Here is a 21,467-nt window from a genome sequence, read left to right as displayed (position 1 = left end):
GTGCGGTGCTAGGAAGCAGATTCAAGCTGTTGCAGGTTACAGAGCAATTTCATTCTTTACTGGCCGGTGTAGCACCACTGGAGTGAGTGACATGATGTCTGGCCAGCACATGTAATAAGGCTCCACGTTGAAGTAGGTGGATTTAATTCTACAGCTTTCTTTACACAAAAAGACAGTTTACGTGACCTACACATCTCTCTGGCCTTTAAAAACAATCTGTGTGTTTCCATTGATTTACAGCTGCTGGGGATGTAGCCTGTGGGTGCAGCGTGGCAGAAATGGTGATTGTTTTAAGTTAAAATACTATTGTTAGCTGGCAGTGGAGCATGGCACCCATGCAGAGCAGCTCTGCACGTGTCTGTTATCCCAGGTGCCTTTGCTGAATGAGGCTGATAAAGAAATTGCCCCAGGAGATGTAGCCTGAGATCTTGGATGTGTGGGCACCTGATGGGTGCTTACCTGTGCTTGGCAGCTGGTGTTTCTCACTCCAGCATGTACTCAGCTTTTCTCACTCATTGGGCTTCTGGGGACCCTTCAGCATAATCTGGAGCTGGAGAGTTGAGGGTATTTTTCAGAGCAATATCCTATTCTTTATGAAAGTAGTTCAGAGAATTCACACAGTGCTGCTGCTTGTTTTCATGGTCCTAGTTTTGTTCTGGAGTTTTGATTTTTTTTTTAAAGTTTATTTATATCTTCTGCTAAATTTCTAAACAGCTAAAAAGCTAGAAGGAATATACATGAGAAGGAGCATTTTTAATTTTGTGTATGGAAATAATGTTCACTAAATAGGTTTTCAACATTTGGTTGGGCAATCCTATTGCAATGTGTGGCATAAGAAGGGGTCAGGATCTTCTCAGGCATAAGCCCAGGTGAAGAATTATGGAGAATGTATAATCACTGTGTTCAATCTGCTGAGCCCTAAGGCGCATATCTCACTTATTTTTAACACTTGGAATGGCCGAAGATGCTCTTCCATCTGCATCCCTTCTCCCCCTCCCCACCCCATAAATCCCATCTGGGCAAAGTAGCAGAGTTAGGACTCACAGTGTTTAATGCTTGTGCTTCCCTTCCATCAGCTCCTCCTGCAGAGCAATCTGCTCAGCACAGCCCTGCTTATCTGCAAGGGTGAGCCTGTGACAAGGACTGGAGCCGGGCACGTGGCAGCCCTGCAGCACCCTAGCCTGGTAGCACACCCTGTGGGTTGGCTCTTTGTCCCTCTGGAGAGCAAGCAGGATACTCTTCCCAAACAGTGAGATCTTATTCTCACAGTTACCACTGACAGTGGTTAATCTTCATTTGCACTATGGAAATTGCTGTCTGAGAGCTTAAAGGCTTCAGGATGAGTAACTTTGCTGCTTGGGCAAAGGGCCCCCCTTTGCTGCGTCCCAAAGGGCCCCCCTTACACTCAGTGAGCATCCTTGCTAGTGACTGGCTGTGATTTGTTATAGGGAGGATAAATCACCCCTTTTCTATCCCATTCAGTGCCAAACACAGAGCAGTGAGAACTGGGCAAGGTGGCCTCTTGGAGTTTGTTTTGAAAATGATGAGGCTGGCAGAGAGTGTATGTGCAGAGGTCTCTTTTCCTAAAGGGGAGCGCCAGGCCTTGACATCAGAAGGCTTTCTCCTGATGGGATGCTGATGTCCGAGAAATAAAAGCATAATGGATTTTCCTAGAGAGTGCCCCTGGGGGTCTCTGGCAAGGCTCCTTTCAGCCATCTCCCTGCAGTGCACTAGTTTTCTCTCAGACAGTAATTTACACTCCAGTTGTTTTGTACAGGAGACTTCTGCATGCACAGAAGAGGTTCATAGCCTGCCAGCCCCATACTCTTGCTGGGATTCAGCACAGCAGTAACTCACGTAGAGCGTTGCACAGCAGCCCTAAATGCGACAGCATGCTGTATAATCAAGATGAAAAGGTTTAATGTGAACCCAAATACGCTGCAATTGCTGTATACGTGGGCTGAATGAGCATGCTTCTGGTGTCGGGCGAGAATAGTCATTTGAGAAAGGGGATCTTTTATTTTCTGTGTCACTTTGGAAGTTTTAACACTGCCAGCAAACTGACATCTCACTCCTGTGAGTAATCCACTGCTGAGAGTCAACACGAAGGCAGCATCCTGCATTTTTTACATCTTTTGATGGGAAGCGACAGAAGAGATGGGGAGTTTGCTGGAGCATAGGGATGTTCTCAGTTGTCTTTGGAGATCAGCAGTGACCATGTTTCCCTTCCTCTGGAGCTCACTTTCAGCTGCCTAGTAGCTCATGCAGGTCAGGCAGGTTTCTGGAGACACATGGACCACTACATATCTGATCAAGCGGGGACACAGGGAGTCCAGGTTTTGTTCCTGGTTCTAATTCAGGATCATAACTGCAGCCAATTCTTGCACTCATGATTGATTATATGGATAGCAGAAGCAACATTACTCTTTGTATTCTGTATCTGTAGATAGAAGAAACCTCTAAATAGACAAGTTGTCACTTCCTACATTTTTATAGACTGGCACAGCTCGTGGAGGCTATTTTAGGCAGCCCGACTGCAAATGATGTCGCGTGCATTTGGATTTGTTTGAAGGCAGGCTTCAGACCTTTCAGGATTATTACCTGTGTTGTGCTCTGTGGATTTTAGAGAGATGCAGAGTTGCTCCTGCAGGAATGAAGAGCTGCTAAAAAGCCACTGATTTGGGCACTGAAGTCACCTTGGGCATGGTCTCACTGGGGGCTGATTCTGCTGTGGGGGCACAAGTACAAGGTGGTAAGGGCCCTCCTCTTTGGGCTTGGTCTTTATATGGGGGCTCCAGGGAAGAGGACAGGAGCATGAGCAGCCCGCCCATGTGTGTCAGGATTGGAAAGGCAGTGTGGGCAACCTCCCATGAAGGCCTTTTTTTTTCTCACCTTGATATTTTTTTTGAAATACAGCCAAGCATCAGTTTGCGCCTTGGTACGCACTTTTATCTCATGAGCTGATATTCATAGGTACAAGTCCTAAGTGAATAATGAAGCACATGAGCACGTGTGAAACCATCAATCATTTACGCTGGAGGACAAGGCAGCCTTGTTCTGCTAACTGGTGGACGCTGCAGCCTAAGTGCAGCAGATCCAAGAGAGCAAGATGGGATTTTCCTTTATAGTGGGCAAGAGGAATATATTGCAAAAGCACAGTTTTGCGAGGGGAGTAGGAAACATGTTTTTTCATAAAGTTGGGGTGACTCTAGGGGTTACATGACTACAGGGAAAGGCATTCCCCTGGGCATTTGTTTCCCAGCTGTGTATACACACCGCAGCAAGGGAGGCATTCCTGAAGCTCAGCATCTTCAGCAGCTGCAAGTCAGCCTAAACCCTGATGTGGCTGCTGGGAGAGCCAGGCCTTTTCCTCATAGCTTGACTTTTGTGCTTGGGAGGGCTTAGGGTTGCTTTGGCAGAGCACAGGGTCACAGGGCTGTGCTCCTTTGTGGGTGGTGTGAGATGGGGAGGACAGCAGAGCTGCTGCGGGAGCAGCTGGGCTGACCAGCCCCCAGGAGTGCCACATTCAGCCCTCTTGGGTGAGAGACACGTGGAAGAAGGTAAATAAAACAGAAGATGGAGTTAATAAAAAAATTGATTGATCAGAGCCGTAAATTCTTAAATTCTTACTCCTATTTCATGTATATGGGTGTTAATTTCACAGCACAGGGGTAATTTACTGCGTTGATTTATTATGTTTCTGTGCTTTGGAAAAAACAAATTTTAATTCAAGCCATTGCATTACTTTGTTTAGTGTTAACATATTTTGAACAAACCCAGTAAGCTTCTCTTCAGTCTAATGTAGATTACTTAAGAGATTCTTTACCTAACACGTCAACAGACCAGATTTCACTCTTGTGCACATTCTTATTAATTAATTTGCTCTTAAAATTATGCTTGTGTGTCTGGAAAATCTGCTTACACCTTGCTTTGCCTTTTGCTGGCACCATTTAAACAGAGGCAGACCTCTGGCACCCCTGAAATAGTATTTGCTGCAGTGGTTGAGGCGGGACTCACTTGTAGGTTTAGAAATAGTGCATGTAGGTCAGTACAGCTTTGCAGAGCAGCAATGCTCTGCCTCTGGAAGCTGTCTCTGAACTGTCACATCTGCACCTAGATTTGGAAAGACTCTGGATATTTTCACAGTGAAGTAGTATTAATATTTATATAAGCTAATACGGGGTTAGTGAGTGTCAGAATTTAATTGGTACGAATGCTGCTCTCCTCAGTAGGCTGGGCTTTGCTTTCTTTTGCACTCACAAAGCCAGCTGGCATAGAATCCTGCTGGGTCTGAAAGCCACGCTTGCTCTGCCATACTAAAATAGTGCTTCACCCTCCTGTCATGCATCCTGATTTTTATAGCCGCTTTTCTTTGCCTTGTCCCAAGAAATCCCCACGTGTCTTTGCTCTCACAGACTGAGACAAATCCAGTGGTTTGCTGCTGTTCCACATCCTGATGGCTGCCAGCAGTACAGATGCTGGGTACCCACTGCCTCTTTTCAGCCCAGAAATCATGGAATGGTTTGGATTGGAAGGGACATTAGTCCTTCCAAGACCTTCTAGTTCCAACACCCCTGCCACGGGCAGGCAAATTTTCCACTAGACCAGTTGCTCAGAAGCCTGTGCAGCCTGGCCATGAACATTTCCAGGAATTGAGCAGGGATTGTCCTTCTATCACACCTAAATATTATAGCTGCTGTTAGAGCAGACCTTGAGGAGGGGGCTGCTCTGTGCAGCTCTGGAGGGTTTCCCTGTGGTCACAGAAGATTTCTAGATTTCTCACCCTGTTCTTGTGGTCAAGGGAAACTTACCTGTCCTGACTGCTCCATCCATGCTGCTAAACTCTCAGTAAACTTCTTCTGAAATAAGATCTTCCATATCTTGTAAATGAAGGCTATTAGCTTTGTTATTTAAGTCTAACTTGCAGTCCTTCTCCAGGGTGTGTTTTAGGTGCTATTGTGGTCTAATTGGAAAATGTATTTTGAATTTTGATGGCATTGCAGGTTTGTTCCCTCCCACTGGGTGCTCCTCCTGAAGGGTGTCTCCCTCATGTGTGTTGGCCATGGAGCTGTTTTTGGCAGCTCGTGTGTGTGATGAAAATCAGCTCTGCAGATCATGTCACAGCATGAATAGCTCAATGCTATTCAGCCTGTAAGTGTCCTTGCCCTGTCAAAGAGCAGAGAGGACCTTGCAGGGGCAAAAGATATTGATTGTGGTCACCAGTCAATGGTGAGGAATTGGTCTTCCTTTCCTTCCATGCTCTTGAACACTGTTTGTACAAATGCTGAGTTCACCAACAGTTGCAGAGTCCAGCCTGATATATCCATTGCTGATGTGTGACCATAACTAATACAGAATTTTATAATATAATTCCCCTACCACATTAGCTGGCTTCCATCCTCTGTAATTTATGTTGTATCAACACATGCTAAATGATCTACTTTCTTTGCTTTCACTTCTCTGTTATTTAAAAGTGTGGCTCTTAATGACTTCTTTGTAATGCACTCACTGTTAAAAATTGAGCTTTGGAGTGTTTTAAAAGCTTTAATTTCTGCTTTGGCATGCTTATTCTTTACTAGACACCATATATCCAGTGATTTGAGCCCAGGGTTAACAGCTGAAAAATCAAAGGACTGTGGATGTTGGAGTTGTGTGCTTAATCCCAGTGAGACCTATAAGTGTGCTAGGCGCTGTACAGCATATTGGACAAAGGTCCTGCATTAAGGAGTTTGTCATAATAACAATAATAATAGTAATAATTAAGAAAAAAGGGGAGATAAAAAAAAGTAGGGAGAAGGATGTAAATCAAGTCTATCTGCTTGCCAGGGCACGTTTATTTCCCAGAGGAAATTTTCAATTAGATTGTGAGCTGCAGCGTAGCAGGGAAAAACTCTTCTTTTGACTTTGAGTCACCTCATCTCATGGTTTTTCTTCGGTTTTTTTTTTTTTTGGTTTTGGTTTTTGTTAGGTTTTTTTGTTTTGGTTTGGTTTTTTTGTAAGTGGAAGTATTTTCTTGCCTTATGTGATTGTCTTGTAAATTAATTCACAGTAGACAGTTTGGGGATATAATATGCTCTGGAAATGCAAGTTATTGATTTTTCAGGCATCTTGGCATTAATAGACGTGCATTCACAGTCATGTATTCATAAGCATACAAAAAAAAAGAAAAAAAAGAAAAAAAAAAAAAAAGAGAAGCTCAATTTCTGGTAGGATGAAGAGAAATATAAAAAGAATTTTAGACTAAGTAAGTATTGTCTAATGGCCAGAACACTAATTCCACTGAAAATGACAAAATTTGGGCTCAGCCAGCAGGTCTCTTCCCTCCTCCTTTCCTCCCTGACAGCGATTTCCTTCTCAATCTGTATCTGTTATCTGTGGAGAGGATAAAGGTGTGAGCTGTGTCACCACAGTTGCAGCTACAGTAATGCTGCTATTAATAAAATAATAAATCCAGTTTTATCTTTTCTCTTGAACAGACCTGATTTCTGCTAGCAGTGGGTTTTTATTCATGAAGCACTGAATATGGTGGAGATTGCTGGATGTCTCTGGTATCAAGTGCCTCTTTTCAAATGGCATTTAAAGATACAATATATGTATCTTTATAAATGCCATTTCTTTGTAATCAGCAGATTTATACTTGGCTTATAGAAATTTTAACCTTTCTTTAGATGTCCATGATGACTTCTTTAGCCCTCTTTCACAGTAAGAAGTTTAAGGAGTATTCCCATTGCCTTAACTGGACAATTGTGTCCTCACTTACTCAGTGCAGCACCAGTTTTTAATCTGAACTTGCTGTTTGCTTCAGTAGAGACTTATGTCTGAAGGGCATAAGCATGGCAAGGCCCAGTGGGGTAGTATTTTTCTGATGGAAGAAGTTGCTGCCCAGTAACCAGACAGCTCCCTTTTTTCCTGTCCCAGCAACATTTCTGGAACAGCAACAATTTTGCTACTGATCTCATAAATCTACGTTGGTTGTGCATTACATCAATCATTTGTTATTGTTACAAACATCAGCAGAGCATATCTTCTGCCTATTCAGAAGTAACTTCACCTATCAGCTTAGCTGTGAAACTCATTTTCCTACCTTGTCTGTCAGTTCAGTTTCTCTGTTGGTAAATTTCCAGAAGTCATGGCTAGGCAGAACTGTTTAAGAAATCACCTTTTTAATAGGCTGTGCTATTTCTGCACTAATTTTTAAGTAGGGCTGTTCCATTCACTTCCAGGTAGAATGTTATTGTTTAGATTGTTAGAATTATTATCAATGGCAGAAGGACAGTTTAGCTTACTGGGTGAAATTGTAGCACAAGTACTGAGTAGCAGCCCTGTTAAATGTGTGCACAATACATATGCTATGGAAACTTGTCATATCCTCCCATACATTATTTTGATAACATCAGCAAATGTCCCTGCGTTACAGTAATTGCTTGTGGTCCAAGTCTGAACTCTGGCAGGAGGAATTAGGTTGGTGAGTTAGGGATGCTGAGGCATGGAGCCTGTGAGCGTGGCATTTGTGCAGGAGCAGGGGTCTGGAGAGGGAGCTGCCACGGAGGAAAATAAAGCTGTGGTGTTAGCCCAGAGGAGATGAAAGCTTGGGATGGGGGTAGTTGAGGGGGTTCTTTTTTTCCTTTTTATTTCCTACTGCTTTTTAATCAATCAATCAATCAATCAAGTAACTTGATGTTATCTTTTGCTCAACAGTTGAAGTTAGTGCTGGTATCCTTGATGTTGGACACTGCAAATCCCAAGCATACAATATTAAACCAGCTTTTTCCCCTTTTTCTCAGGTGCAGTGCATACAATCATACTGTCTTCTTAGATCAGGCACTTTCGTGGCTTGAGTAGTGTTTCACCTTGTGTGAGAAATTCCTAAAATCTCTTAGTGGACTGGAAGTTAGAGGCAAGGAATGTAGTTCTGGTTTACTCTTAGTTAACATGTGGTCTTTGGTACAAACGGTGATATTTCCTGTTTGGAGAATTAGATTGACCTATGCTACATGTGGGTATTAAAAAAAATAACAAAGCTCGGAAATGGAAATAAAAAGAGGAGGCAACTGGGAAGGCAGGTGTGTTTGCATAAGCCACAACGATGTCAGTAATCACCAACTATTAATTCCTCTTTGTTTTCCATCACACAGGCGATTGTGTCAGCACCTCTTATACCCCCAAAGTCTCATGACCTCACAGTTCAGCTAAAGTATTTTGTTCGAAAATTAAGCTTAACAGTGGATTATGTTATTTTTCCCTTTTTTTTCTGACTCTTGTTTCCATCAGAGTTATGCTGTTATAACCAAAGATAATTATTTATTGTGAAATTACTCTCTCCTCCTTTCCCCTTCCCCTTATGTTAATGAGAGTGTTTTTCGTTTGCTGGGAAGACTGACACAACTTCTTTGAAATTAGTAGTCTTGTTGCCAGTTAAGTATGTGACCTTATCTGTGTAATTGTACAGATCGTGCTGCCATATGTCTACATGCACAGAGCTTAATTTAACCAGAGACATACATGTGTAAAAATAAAGCAGTATCTGGGGGTTAAATATCAGAAGAGCCCCCTAATCACAGCTTTCACATTACACACAGATTTCTACAGTGCTTGAAGAGTTCTGAAGTTAATTCTTTAAAAAACACTCTTTACATGGGACCATGCTCTTGTAACCTTGTTTTTTTTTTATGTTGATTGTCATGTGGATTCTACTTCCTTGTGTGTTGTTCCTACTTGGTTTCTCCCCCTGTGGTAGCTAAGTCCTTCATGCTGCTTGGTAATGGTAGAACAGGACCAGTTTTAATTTTTTGCAAGCAAGGAACTGATGCAAAGGAAGCAGCTAACTCATCTGATGCCAGCAATAAAAATTTGGTCTCAATTTGCCTTCAAAGGCAATGGCCACATGTAGTGCAAAGCCTTGTGGCATGGGTCCAGCCCATCCTACTCTGCTAAATGCGAGGCAACCCTGGCACCAGTGTTTTCTACCATGTGTACAGAACTTATCTGGCCGTGTTGGAGCCCTGGTAGAATCTGTTTCCTGTCCTGTTCCCAGCTAGCCCACCATTTCCCATCCCTGCCTTTCAGTCCTTCCTTGCCTTTCTTTCTCTCTTGCCCAAAAGCAAGCCTGGGTTGCCCACAGGAGAGAAAGAATTAGAGTTTGCACAGGCACAAGGAGTCTCAGATGGCTCTGTTAGAAGCTGGGCATATAAGGGCAGAGCTGACTCTTGTCTTTTGGGTGGAAGAAGGAACCCCCTTCTCCATCAGCCTAATACAGGCACAAGCCTAAGCATTCATACTGGTGCTGTCATGGAGCAAGGAAGCAAACCCAGAGCACTCAAGTCTCCCACTATCCCCAGTAATCATGTTTTTTCTTTGTCAATACTACATTTGCTTGTACTTTCTGTGCAGGAATGTTTCCTCATTGCTTCCTGGGTATATAAGTCAATGTCATGACAGGCTGTGGGTTTGTTGCCTTCTAAGAGAAATTCAATGTTTGTGTCAGATGAGTTGCGTGCAAGGAATCTGTGCTGCAGTGGTCTATTTATATGGTAATTAGCAAGTAGCTTTGCAGCTCTTAAAGGGATTTGATTTGAAAACTAAGTATTATTTCCTGAATTTTAACTTACCAACAGTGTATGAACAGCAGTGCACATGGACTTTTTTTTTTAATGTAGCCACAATACCCAAAAGATAAATGTAAGTCTGCTCTGCACGAGAATATTTTGGCTATAATTAATTTTGCTCCATTCACCATATGCTTGTATTTTCTGACCTTCATTTGATTCACAGACTCTTGTAATAAAATGTGCAGTATTAAAAGAAAAGTAGCTTAAAGAACCACAAGTGCTGGTGGTGCTACATCTTCAGCTGAATTATGTGGTTTATGCCACCTGAGAATTTGACCATTGTATCCTTATGAAGTCGTTATTATTATGGAAAGGTGCTCTCATTGCTCAAAGATATTGAAGGTATTTTTGTTAATAGAAGAATGAGATGATTTTTTTTAAATCTTTGAAGAAATGCTGTAAGCCCACTCAGATCCTTTAGGAGAGGCAAATAGGGATGAAGAATCTTCTCTTTGTCCTTATTATTCTGTGTCTGAGGCAGTTCTTGAGACACGACCGGGGAATGCACTGCAAATGACACAAGGAATAATTGCTGCTAAATTTAATTTATTGAGTAGGTGTGAATTAGATTAATTAAACACAGAATAAACACACACAAGATTACCCAAAGTAGCTTCATGGATGGAAAGATGTTAGACTGTATTAAAAGCTTAGATATACATGATGCTGAGATATTTTTCATGTGAGTCTGTAATTTCTTAGGGGATTTCTCTCGGGTTTTTTATTTCTTTCTTCTAACACTTAATGTAATCCAAACTGATTAAGGGAATGCTATGCATTAGAGGGAAGAAAAATAAGGCAAACACATGCTTAAGAATTAACTTGAGTAGTCTATTGGGTGAGCTGCAGCTTTGACTCAATAATATGCCCGTGCCCTGCATTTTTATGTGTGAAAACCCCTCGGCTTGGGTTGGATTCACTTGCAGAGGACAGATTCCTTTAAGAAGGATGCACAGCTCAGCATCAGAGAAGCAAATTGGCAGGATTTGGATACAGTCCTTGTTTGGTCAGCTGCATGGCGGGGCTTCATGCCCCACTCCCAAGCTTAGCTCTAATTTGTCGGTGCATCTCTCCTTCTGCAGCCTGATGTTGAGCAGGGAGGATCTCAAGGACTTTTTGTTGTCTTCTTCCTGCAGGAGGAAGTTTCCTCTCCACCTCCAAAACTTCTGTCTCTACTTTCTGCTTGAAGTCATTGTGCAAAATGGCTGGGATTTTACAAACACCCTGCAAAGCATCAGTCTAATCTCTTTACTGCCTTATTAACAACAGAAGTGCAGCACTGAAAACGTAATTAAGATTTAATGGGAAGACAAAAATTTCAGAGAAGGGAAGCTTCCTATGTAAAGAGACATTATTTTTGCTTATAAACAAACATGAGGAAAGGAGATGAAGAAAGTAATACGTGTTTTGTTGAAGGGACTGTATAAAAGACAGTTGCATGACATAGAAAATGTTGCATGTCCAAAACTGTTTCACCCATCTATGTGTATGGACTTGGCTTTTGTAATCATGAATGTCCACCCCCACCTCTAACAGTTCCTAAACAACCCACAATCATATACTTAAGATACCTTAATTTCTGCACATTGAATCCTGCAAGAAAAGTAACAAGGTTTGTGGGAGTTCAGGTTGGGTTTGGTTTTGTGTTTTTGTTTCTGGTTTGGTTTGTTTTTTTTTTTTTCTGCACAAGTTTTTGTTAATTTTCTTTAGTGCTTTTATTTCAATCATTTAATAATTAAAAATAATTCATAGCTAAGAACTCAGTCAGGAAAAGCAAAACCTGTGCTGCCTTTTGATAAGCTGAAACGGTGACTTATTTTTTTAAATATTTATTTGCAATCTTGTGGCACCTTCATAGCTGCAGCCGCGAGGCAGCACCCTGCCACGCTTGGCAGGATAAGTGGAGTAAAAGATGGTTTCTACACCGAAAAAGCTCGCTGTTTAGGGGGGAGCCTGAGACAACAGATGGGGAAAAGCAGATGGAGATGCATCAGAAAAACCAAGGCGGTATTGATCAGCGCTAAGTTTGTTGCTGGGCACTCTCGGTGTGCGGAGGAGTGGAGAGCAGGCTTTTAGAAAACGGAGCACGGGGCAGTTTGGACACGGGCTGGCAAGGAGCCCCTGTGTGCCATGGGCTTCGTCCTGGGCTGCAGCTCCCAGCCTCTTGCAGGGAGGGGCTGCGAGGGATTGGCTCCAAATCGGATACAGGATATATATATGTTCTGCATCTGTATCTATGGAAAGATTTCCCTCCCTCTCTCTGGGGTGTGTATATATAGATACAATTTTAAATTCTTTTCCTTCCAAAATTTAACACAAATTGCAAAGGATTGGTTCTGGTGGGCTTCAGTTTTGTCTTTCTTTCTTTCTTTCTTTCTTTCTTTCTTTCTTTCTTTCTTTCTTTCTCTCTTTCTCTCTTTCTCTCTTTCTCTCTTCCCTCTCTCATTTTTGTTATATTTGGGTTTTTTTTTTTAATTAAAGGAATTTTCAGCAAAAAACTCATTTTTGTTATATTTGTGGGTTTTTTTTTTTAATTAAAGGAATTTTCAGCAAAAAAACATTCAGAGTGATTTTTTTTTTCTCTTTATTGGAATGTCTACAAGTTTGGAGGTCTTTTTTCCCTGTTCTCTTTCTCTGTTTTCATGAGATAAGAAAGATAGAGGCAGTCTTACAACAGAAGGGTTAAACTGCCCTTTGAGTGGGACATGAGGGCATAGTCTCCTGGAAAGGCTGAAGTTTTCAAACATGTCCAGCTGTGCTCCTGAAAGGTGAAATTCTTTTGTAGTCTGAAAAAGCTGGCCTCACCATAGTTAAAAAAAAATACCTAGTGGAGCATCCCCATCCCTTCCTCCTGCACTGGAGATCCGGGGGTTTTGATGTGGGGGTTTATAGAGGCATTTGCTGTCTGCAGCCAGAGTGGGATCCAGGAAGCTCTCTGAATACTTGATTTCTTGTTGGTATAATGATGTGCATGTAGGCAGATGTACCAGAGTTAAAATCCTACCTTTTCTTCACCTGTCTACCTGTGTGGGCAGAGGGACTCAATGTTAAATGACAGGGTCAGACATTTAGAGCAAGATTTTAATCTCTTTTTAAGCATGACTGGATCCTGTGTCAGTCCATCTGCTTAAAAGGATCACATCACTGGGGTTCTCAGGTGCATTTTTTTAAACCTAAAATTTGCACTGCCATACCATGGGGAGCTGAAGAATTTCAGTCTGTGTAATTTGTCAAGAAAAATTGAAGAGGTTGTGACTGCGTAGTTTGTGTGTGCCTGCATGGAGATAGAATTTCTGACGAAGGTTTTCTTTCATCTGACAGATAAAAGTCATAAAAGACAGTGAAGTTAGAGAAATTCAGACTAAAAAGAGTCCTATTTTTCTGGCTCAGGATAGTTGTAGCTGTAAAGGTGCTATTCCAAGGTTATGGTCCAGACTCAGAGGCCAAGTGACAAAATTCCCTGACCATTATTATCCAGGAGCCCAAACCAGATGATCTGATCTTGCCTAAAAACATATTAATGCATAATGAACACAGTTTAAGCCAAAAATTACCATAGCAATAGAGGGGCTTTATGGCACATCTCTGTTTTGTACAAAAATCTAGGAGAGACCATGTCTCTTCTGGGAATGGATAATATGTATTCAAATACAGTGTTGTCCCATGTTTTTCTCCTCTGAGCTACTTGAATAGCATTATTGCTGTGAAATGCTATAAACAAATCAACAAAAAAAAATTATATATATATATTTCTATATTGATTCTAACAGGATAAAAATAAGAAAACATTAGCACCAACTTGCCTCACATAAGAAACATGATTTTCTTGCTCTCTCACAGCTTGCAACATTGCAGACCCTATTCCTTTTAAAACACTGTCTCACTGATAGTAAGGTGTAATGGAGCTTTTCAGACTATTGTTACAAATTTTTGGATTAAAAAGTTTCCTATCTGTTACAAAACATCAGTAAGCACATTCAGCGAGGCGTGGGGTAGGAGTGACTTGTTCCATTTCTGGGGGATGTAATGTTTTATCATCTTGCAGCCTTCTTGCAATTTGGTATGCTGAGAGAAATTAATTTGACTGTTTACAATATTTAATTTTCAATAATTATTCAAGCATATAGAGCAACAGGCATTTAAAGTATGTAGTAAACAGATGGATTAGAAATTGTGCATGTAATTATAAATTGCATTCAAAATGTAAACGTGCATTTGAATATTCAGTTACCTTTAAAATGAGAAAAGATATAGATAAAACTGTGAGTGTCTTAGAAATTATTTCTGGAGTCCATTAAGTGCCCTTCATAAGTGAGTCTTTGTCAAAAATATTCATTGAATTCCAATTGCAGGTTGCATGTACTTATTTTTTCCTAAGAGTGAATTGTTCAGGTTTGGTAGTTTTCCCATGCTTTTGTGGTTTCAGAATCATTGCAGGATCACTTTTCCCAGCCTCCAAACAGACATTCCCCCTACATGACTGTGTCCATGGTGTTGTTGGTGGTGTGAAACTCAGGGTGCTGACTCTGCCTGGCACCCAGTCCTAAGCCCTGCCTTTGATAGAGGTCCACTTGAGTCATGGCACTTGAGAAATTGTTTTGTTAGGACAAGATAAATCTTTCCCAGAGATTGTGGAGCTGTCAGGATGTGGAAGTACTCTAAATGAATAACAGTCTGATCTTATTACTTTAGAGTTTATCCTTTCCCCACCTTGAATTGTGTTGCAATCTTTCATTCGGTCAAAACTGATTTGTAGGATAGATGACACAGCAAACCCCGGTGAAATCACCAAAAATACCTGGAAATTATTTTTAGATTTAACTTTTGAGAATCCATTTTAGATGCCTGTGCAAATACATTCTTCCCTGATTTTAGTGTAGTCTCCTCACATGGCTCCTGGATTGAATGCTTTGGTGCTGTGCACGTGGCACATGCATCAGGCTGTCTCCATCAGAGCTGGTGTAGAAGAACCCCAACTTCATTTCCTCTTTTAATTTATTATTAATTAAAAAAAACAACCAAAAAAAAATCCACAAAAAAAACCCCCAAAAAACAAACCCCACTCTTGTCTCACAAATACTTTGGAAAAAATGGGCTATAAATGTAACACCTTCAAGGAAAGAGGTTCATCCTGCTTTCATTGAAGTCAGTGGGATTCTTGCCATTGCTGCAGATGGATGTGGGATTCAACCCTTAGTGATTGTCTGAGTGTGAAATGAGAAAGTATATTTAGCCAGGTTCATTTGAAATTATTAGAGACAAATTCTCATCTAAGGTAAGAGTTGGAGCTGATTTCTGTGGCCTTTCAGCATATTGACCATAAATCATGTCATGAGTCTTAAATACTCCCTTCCCCCCATATGTACCTCCTCCATTTAAAGGGATTATAATTTAACATAGAAAAAATATTTGAAATCTCTGCCACTGGAGTGGCAGTTTACTGGATTTCAGTAATTACTTTGACTTTAGGAAAAAATAAGTAGTTTAAGATAGTTATTTTCCTTTTTTTTTTTTTTTACTATATTGTATTACTAATTTTCATGCTATTGTTTTGTTCACTATAGTAATGTAATTAATTCTATGTATTTATTTGACGAATGTGATTTTTTATTAGACCTTCCAGCATAGTGCATGGGAGCTCCTTTATTTTTCCTGCTTGTGATATTTTCTGCTTTAGAGATGGAAGCAGAGTTTTTGTGGAGGTTTTGCAGTGTTACAGAACAATGAACAAACAGATTCATAGGTTTTAGGTCAGAGGGGTATTCTATCATCTGCTCTGACCCTTTCATGGTAGACATGGTAGAAAATCACCTAATTACTCCTTCGCTGAGGTATCTGACTGGTGTTTGACTAAAGCCTGTATTCCAGGAAGATACCGATTTAAAGGCTACAATACTTTTTTTTTTCCCTCCTGATGCTTATCTCTTGTATGGTTTGAAATGACTTGTTTATTTTTCATTGAATTTGTCTGCCTCTTCTCTCCACTGTTAGATTTCATTGTACTTTTCTCTGCTGGAATAAAAACCCCTTTGCTCCCTAGTAATTTCTCCCTGTGCAGGTACTTCTATGCATTAATCCAATTATTAATTCATTAACGACAGTATAGTTTTTGATGCAGAGAGGAAAAGAAGCACTGATTTAATTGGTGCCATATTGTCTTTAACTTACATGTAGAAAAATGCAGGCTGTTCTGCCTCCATAAAGCCATTTGTGGTCACAGTCTAAACGTGACTTTCAGAGTCCTCCCTGCTCAAGTCTGAAACATAGGAAAAACCAGGGTCAGGTGCAGAGGCGGGTATGAAGTAGCTCTGAGGACCTTCTCAACATCAGCAGCAGCAGCAGCTGCCAATGAAGCAAAGTAGGTGTGCCAGCTTATTGTTCACAAAAATTATTGCTCGTGGCTGATAGATAAATTATTGCCACTTTAAGCTGATAGACGCTTAATTTCTTTCTGTTGTAGATAGGAAGTGAATGCATGTGGATTACCATTTGTCACTCACCGTGGCTATCCCCCCTTCTTCAAGGACAAATTATCCCACTGTTTTTATGGCTAGAGATGGAAGGTTCTTGGCTTGGGGGCAATTACCCCCTTTAATGCTTCCTTTGCAGTCAAAAGGTGGAAAATCTGATATTGTCTCCAAATATGTAGGAGGCATCTTTGGGGTAAGCAATCTAGAAGATGTAAGCTTTCTAAACATCATAGTACATATTTAAAGAAAAAAATAAATGTAGACCCAAGTTCTGATATTTCCAGAATGTACAGCGGATGCTCTTAGAAACTCCAGTTTGTTTCTGTTGTGCTCCCACTTATCACAGATTCCTGCACACTGTGAGCCCAACCAGTGTGGGTTTATCTGCTGCAGATGATGAGCAGTGTTGTATAGAGCACAGGAGAGGAGAGGTCCAGTGTGAGCCATCACCTAAGCACTGCAATCACATTTGCTCACCGAAGTGGCAGGCACTGGTGTCCCTGCTGTCCCTAGGTGCTCTCCCATCCAGTTCATGGCTTCTGATGGTGCTGGCTTCCTTACCCACTGGCAAGACTTGGCTAATGGCACAGGAGCCAATAGATCATAGGTAGTTGTCTTTTTGGAAAACAAGGTATCATGGGTGAGGGGTTGGCTTTAGTTGGATGAAGGAAAGTGGGGGAAGAGTCACAAGTTAGAACTTTGCTCCTCTGAATTCCAGTTACAAGTCGGAATCACAAGATGCTGCAGTGTTTGCTCTAACAGGCTGGCAGTTAACTCGTGTGTTAACACTCCCTTGTTAACCTGAAATGTGGGGTAATTGAGTCCTGGATTCCCTCCTTAGCTCTGCCATAAGGCTTGTGCACGATCTGGAAGTGTCTCTTGGAGCAGCTTCCCCTGCACAGAGGTCGGGACTTTGCCCCATCCAGCTGCCTTCACGCCAGCAGTGCAAGGCTGATGCCCCCACATGGACACAAAGCCTGACCCAGCCTCCAGAAGGAGCTGCAGCCCCTAAGAGAATGGGAGTATCAGAAGCACAAAAAGAAAATACATTTTTGTTGTTTTCATTTGCCTTCTGGTTTAGGGCAGATTGAACAGATTTCAAACTTCAGATCCACAAATACAGCTTTTTTCTGGGGATTGTTTTCATTTTGTTTCTTGTAAATGAAAGCTGAGTCTCTTGTAATTACCAAGAGTCTCAAGACTTTGACTAAATACAGAGCATCAGGAAAGCAGTGACAAATCCCTGACAGGACCCATAACTGGCAGTGAAGTATGTGGTGACACTTGTGCGCTCGGTCCTCGCAATGAAATTCTGTGTCTGAAAGCACGACTTTATGACTGTGAGCAGCAGCAGTAATGATCCCCTTCTTCCTCGCAGTGCTTTTGTGTGAGTTATTTCATTACTGCCTGTAATGTGCTTTGAGACCTTGGATTGAAGAGCAGGGTGATTATGATGGTAGTTTAATAATAGTGTTTAGAAGGATGTAGTACGCTGCGGCACTGGCTTTCATGGAAACACAATCTGCATTCAGTGGAAATGTTCTCCATCACCAAAGTCAACTCCCAGAGTCAAAGTCATACTTGGCATTGCTGCTGCTCCGTCTTCAGTAACTTTGGGGGAGCTCAAAGTGCAGCATGGTCATCTTCCAGTGCCCAGCTCTGTGAAAGGACAAGTTGTTCTCACCCATCCTCTGTTCTCACTGAGATCTTTCCATTTAGAGCTCTCTGGTTTGGGACAAGAGGATTTGCCTCAGGACACCTGTCCTTCTCCTCTGTTTTCCACCATTGCCTGGTTTTATATTGCTCCATGCCAAGAGGCTGCTGTGATACTATTTGGATTATCCCTGCACCTGCCTCCAGACAGAGATTTTTGTGATTGCTTTCTCAGGTTTCACTGACTTTACTCTTAGGTGGCAATCACCTCTTGCAGCTTGGTCTGCTGGCTTTTGAGGAGGAAGCAATACCTTCTATCAGGCTTCAACATCAGAAAGAGCTGTTGTGGTTTGAGACAACGTGTTTTTAGAGGGAACATGGGGATTTCATTGCCTCCCCAGGGCCCACACCCACAGGACAGGTTTCCTGGTACTGGTACCTCTGAGGAAGCTCCTGCTCTCTATGGGGATGTGACATCTGGGTGATGTGCCAGCTCCCAAGCTTTCCCCTGCCTGTGCTACTGCCAGTCTGCCCAAGGACCTGAGCTCGTTCCCAGTCACAGAGGGTTTTGCAGATGTTGCAGTATTGCTCAGTATCTGGAGAAAAGGAAATTTCAAAACATCCTTATTCCATCCAGTTATGTGACCTTTTATGTATTTTGCCACTTTCAAGGCTATTGTGCTCTTTTGCCTATTATCTCCTTTTTTTTTTTTTCTTAACAAAGGCAGATGTAAGGTAATCGAAAAATACCATTTACCACTTAAATTGGTGCCTGAATTACTGTAATGTCTGTACTATAGCATTTTGCAGTTTGTTCTGTATTCAGATTTTTACATTAATCTTTTATGCCACAGCATTTAAATACCTTTCAAAAATGCATTAACCAATCCATTTAGCATTTCCAATAAGATACAGACTTGTTCTATATGAAAAATACTAATATACTGTTCAATTCTCAAGTTGCTTTAAAGCGTATATAAACCAGAAACTTAAAAAACCTCTTCAGAGTGCCTCTTAATGAAAGCACAGAGAGGGCAGATCTTCCCATTGTGACTTCAGTTGGAGGGTGTGAGTGAGTCTTTGAAGGTTCTAGAAAAAGAACTCAGCTGTTTGGAAACTCACTGCCAGGATGGAAAGTAGGATCTGTGGCTCCAGACTAGGAGAAGATAAAAAGGAGGGAGAGATTTTTGGGGGTAGGAATTGCCAAAACTGCATCTCTATTGCCCTTCCTCCGTCTGTCTCCCATCTCCCACCACTTCTGGGTGTCACAGGACAAGTAGCCTGAGAAATCTCTTTGCCCTTCCTTCGTTTTCCCCTCTAGACCAAATTTGGCAACATTTTCAGAAAAGAGAGAGGAAAAGAGAGGTGTGAAATTATATTTATTTTATGGCATCTGGCTTGTTTTCATTTTTTGCTTGTCCTGAGTCTGGAACAATTAGTCTTGGTCCACATTTAGGACTGTTTTAGCATAAATGATGTAAATAGAAAAGCTGGTCTCTGCCACCAAAGTCATGCAGGTTTCTTCCTTATTTGGTCACAGAAAATGAGAAATGGCAAGGAGCTTTCAAATTTGGCTTTTTAGATTGATTCCTGCCCAGATGTGTCATGTGAGACAGATAAATGCAGTTTAATGATAAATTCCAAAGGGAAAGGAAGAATTAGGAGGGATGTGTCTGAAAATACAACATCTTTGCCAGCCAGCTACATGCTAGAATATAATTTCTGACTGATTATCATCTAGTAACAATTAAACATCTTTAACCTTTTCAACCTCCTGTGATTTGGTGCATTAATGAAAAATGTAAAATGGAGCATCCATCTTTGTGAAGAGGTTACAGAGAAGAAAAATGGTTGTGAGACTTACCAAGGTTTCATTTAAATAGCAAATCTGGTTATTACTTAAATTGTCTATCAGAACACAGTGAGACAGTATCCAGAGAAAGAATTTTCTTCTGACACTACATAATGATAAGACTTGAAAACTGAGAGGAATACAGTGACAGGAATTGGTGGGGGTTTTAGTTGGCCTTTTATTTTTTTTTCCTTTTCCTATGTTAATATTAATAAAGATTTAAAGTACTATTTTAATCACAACTTTTATCATAATAGTCTAGATATCTAGAGCTGTATTTTTTACAAGTAAACAGTTTGAAAGGACATCAAAAACTTAGAGCTCAATTTCACCATTCAGGACTGATTTGCCTTGTTCTCAGATTGAAAAAAAAGCAACTGTTGCCATGTGGGCTGGAAAGTGATCTGTAATGACTAATCGACTGCAAACATACACCACTTGGGTATTGAAGCAGATAAAATTGCCAGGCATTTTTTAAATCAGGGTCTCAGTATTTTTTTCTCCCCAGATGCTCTGTGCTCTAGCAAGTGCTCGCTATTCAGCAGGCATTAAAGAGGAACACTTAGCCATTTCTAAGAACAGATTGATTAATTTAATCTCTTTCTTTGAAGGTGAACAAAAAGCACTGTACATTTTGTATATCACAATGATCTCCTGAAATGAGGCTGTGTGGTTTTCCTGAGTCTGCTTGGTCTGCCTCTGCTGTAGCTGTTGTGTATAAATAGGCTGTGAGCTTCTCCAGGGGTCTGTGCTGCTCACACTCTTCTAGATCATGTTGGCCTCAGCCTTCATCTGAATTCCCTGAGGTCTCCACAGCAAGGACTTGTCTAACAAGGGAGAATCTCTGTACCAGCCCAAGGAGGCACACTATATAAAGCTTCAGACCTGCTTGGCACTTGTCTTGCATCTCAGCCTGAGCTTGTCAGACATCTCGCAGTAGTTTTCTAGCAACAAAACAAATAGCTTCATGTTATATTTGCCATCTTCACTTCTGGGCTGTAGGCACATGATTTCATTAATGCACCTTCTGCCATTCTCACATGAAGTGTGTGTCACAATTTTAAACCATAGCCTGCTATAGCTCACCCAGGTAGTCAGCACTTAGCTGCTGCTATGAGAGACACTGCAGAGCCTGGATAAATTCAGCTCTGGAGGCATCAGGTATAGGCTGAAAGCCAAACACTGCACAAACTACTGTTCCTCAGGCTCCTGAAACCACAGTTCGGCATTTTCAGAGATGTCACATAGGAAGTGCCTCAGCTTTGGCTGAGTGCACAGGCATGGAGGAAAGGCCCCAGAGGATGGGGCATGGGTGGGAAGACTTGGTGATGGTGAAGGCTCACTATGGGAGATGAGGGGAAGCTTTTTATCTTCCAAACCATCCACAAACAGCATGGCAGCACTCACCAGCACTGTGAACTGGCAGTGGACATAGTGTAAGAGGCTCAGTTCACCCCCATTGTGGTGCAGAAGGAAGTTAGAAGTGGAAAAGGGCCTGAAAAGTGGGATGGGGAACATCTGCTAAGCTTCATGTTGTGAGGTCCAGGAGACTGTAATCAGAAATCAAAGGGAGAAGACAGCTTATCTGCCCACCCTATTTCTTTTTATGCTTATATTTGTTTATAAATCTTATTCTGATCAGAGCAACCTCAAGGTTTCTGAATTCTCCAGGTTGGCTGTGCTGGTAACAGTGGAGCAGTGTCCTTTGTGGTTTTCACCTGCTCTGCCTTGGCATGCTGAGAACAATCCTTTCATTCTATTAAAGCCTAAAATGACTTCCTAGGTCTGGAAACCCAGCATCATACTCCTCTTGATCAGAATTACTTCTGGGGCTATAAAGAACAAAGTGCACAGCTTCAGAGCATGCTGGGTAACTTCCTTCAG

General features: G+C 41.5%; 1 protein-coding gene across 2 annotated transcripts in view; it reads left to right on the top strand.

Moving 5' to 3' along the window:
• The window catches only part of FAT3 (FAT atypical cadherin 3), a 327,081-nt gene that overhangs the window by 117,836 nt on the left and 187,778 nt on the right, over positions 1-21,467 (top strand). The gene's annotated exons all lie outside the window — the stretch shown is intronic.

Source organism: Pyrgilauda ruficollis, unplaced genomic scaffold, assembly GCF_017590135.1.
Source record: "Pyrgilauda ruficollis isolate IOZ18807 unplaced genomic scaffold, ASM1759013v1 scaffold8, whole genome shotgun sequence".
Lineage (NCBI taxonomy): Eukaryota > Metazoa > Chordata > Aves > Passeriformes > Passeridae > Pyrgilauda > Pyrgilauda ruficollis.
Note: the sequence above shows the minus strand (reverse complement) of the source record. Positions and strands in the feature narration are given on the sequence as shown.